The sequence below is a fragment of the Lissotriton helveticus genome, chromosome 2_2, assembly GCF_964261635.1.
Source record: "Lissotriton helveticus chromosome 2_2, aLisHel1.1, whole genome shotgun sequence".
Classification (NCBI taxonomy): domain Eukaryota; kingdom Metazoa; phylum Chordata; class Amphibia; order Caudata; family Salamandridae; genus Lissotriton; species Lissotriton helveticus.
Window position 1 is genome coordinate 336,770,583 of NC_136060.1, and position 2,637 is coordinate 336,773,219.

Consider the following 2,637-nt stretch of genomic DNA (forward strand, 5'->3'; position numbering starts at 1 on the left):
ATCCCTTCATGTATGAAGTAATCATCAATAAATTGTTATCTTATGTTGTGTTGTGTTACATTAGTGGAATTGTAGCACACGTCTTACCACCTGTGAGGGTATCCAGGGGAGAGGCTTCTGATCTCTTCTCTTCATATACCTCTGACTCAGGCCTGTGTGTCACTATTTCTCGTTTCCTCATTCTCTATCTCAAGACCATAGTTTATCACGATGGGGCCCAGATCTTGATAAACTTTTTGGGGCAGCCTTGGCCCTTGTATGTCACCTTTTTTGCGACCATATATATATATATATATCCATTCCCGCCCTCCATTCTGTTAATGTGGGATGGTTGGGAGATCCCCGGTGTCTAGTAATATCCCTCTTAGGCACTACCAGTCCTAGATTACGTAGTAAAAGTTTGCAGAGAGGGAGGTCAATCTTTGTAGAGACTTCCAACAGAACGTGTTTGGCGTCTCTGTGGCGGTGAGCACTTAGTATCTCACCCAACTCTATATTATCTGATTTCAATAATTCTGAATGAGGGGAATTCCCTTAAAGTATGTATATATGTACCACGTTCTGTTTTGCATCATAAGCAGTTAGGTGTGTCTGCTCTCCCCATGGCATGGAGGTGTGCCCCATCGCAATAAACTCTATGTAGGATTTTGTACTGCACCAAGCACAGTGGTACTTTGATCACAACTTCTCTCGGGTGCACCAGGGATGCTTCCCAGTCAATATCTAATAACTATTCTGTTGTGGTTTCCCATTTGGATCTAAGAGTTGATAGCTTGTGTTTGATGTTGTTGATTAGTGTTTTAGGTCGAAGAGACTCATTTGTCAGGAATTTTTTCCTGCAATAATCTGCTTTCAAGTAGGGCACATTCAGAGATGTCGGTGGGATCTATAGCCTCGGCTTTACAAGCATGTTACAGCTGTAGATATACATATATCTGGGAGTTGTTTAACTGGAATACGGACAGGAGTGTGTTAAAAGAGATCAAGGTCCCTTCTTTAAGTATATCACCCAAACTTGAGATACATGCATAACAATGTTAAGCAACTTAGCTCCATTACCACCACCCTCCCTTAAGTCAAGTCCCATTACAGTATGTATACAACATATATTTATTGCACATTACATTTGTATCCATTTTCTTTCCCAGAATCATCATTCTTTTCTTAATCTTTAAGGAAATCTAATAAACAAACTCATGCACAAACCTTTTCAATTGATCCTCTTTCTTTCTGCATATTACTGTAGAATACTGAACTCTCATACCGGACCCAATGAACCAACTAAACTTCAATTTTGCTACCCTGGGGGCCTAGGGTGCCTTCCTGTTCATAGTTATTTGATGTCTTGGAAGGACCAAAGCTCAATCAATAAATCCTGTAGTATTTTTGCACTTTGTAGGTCTTGGAAATCCCCCCATCAGACAGACCATAGGAGTACACTCAATTGATCTCTTTGTTGTCCCATTTATACAGAATATTACTTCCCTCCAGTGTTCCACTAATAACGCGCATGACCATACCATGTGCTACATTTCTGCACCATGTTCACCACATCTCAGGCATGCCACATTTGTCTGATACATTTTTTCTATTTTTCCTAGAGTTAGATGCGCTCTGTGTAAGTAGAACAAATTTACCATTTTAAATCTCATATTTCTCGATACATTGTATGAATTTCCAAGAATTTTAGACCATGCAAACTCTGGCATTGGACGTGCCAAATCATCATTCCACTTTTCAATCAGACCAATGAGAGGCACTATTGTATCGCTTCTTATTGCCTGATAAAGGCGCGTCAACACCTTCATATGACCCTTTGTGTTACACAATATTTGACAAGCACAATGTACTTGTGGCTCTACTATCATACCCCAATGGTTGTGCAATCTAGCGACCACTGCTCGATGCAACAAAAATTGCTCTCTCAGGAGCTTAAAAGTGGCTGAAAATCTCTCAAATGATAATATCACTTAAAGTTTGTCCACTCCGCTATGCCCCACAATCTTCTCCCATAATGATTTGTTCCAAACTTATCAATGGAATGCCTGGGAGTATCAGTTCATTTAAGCACTTGACACCAACAGTACCACACAACCTTCCACGTACTGGGCTTTTCCCACACTGGTCCTCTTGCAGGAGCCATGAGTATTCTATACAACACATCCATGGAAAGTGGGAGTTTTTTAGTTTGGATGGTGAGTGAGCTTCTTTTTGTCCTAGGATTGAGGAGTTTGGCTCAGGGTAAATAGATTAAGATGTCCAATGGTCCATTATGCAAAAGGGGGCAAAAAGATAAGTAATCTGACAGTGTGTTAATACAGAGCCTTGAATGCATGTGTGAGGAGCTTGAACCTGAAATGTTTCCGGACCGGGAGTCAGTGCAGCTGCCTAAGGGAGCTCCAAGATGAGTCTGGTGGTGGAGTTCTGGAGTTTTTGGAGTAGGTGGGCTAGTATTCATGCATAGAGTGTGTTGCCATAGTCCAGCCTGCTTGTGACATGAGGCCTGGGTGATTATGCGCCTTGAGTCCTGCGGGAGCCACTGGAAGATCTTGCATACCATGCACACGATGAAGGAGCAGGAGGATGTGATGGTGTTGACATGTAAGTTTGCTGTTGAGGATGATTCATAGGATTCCG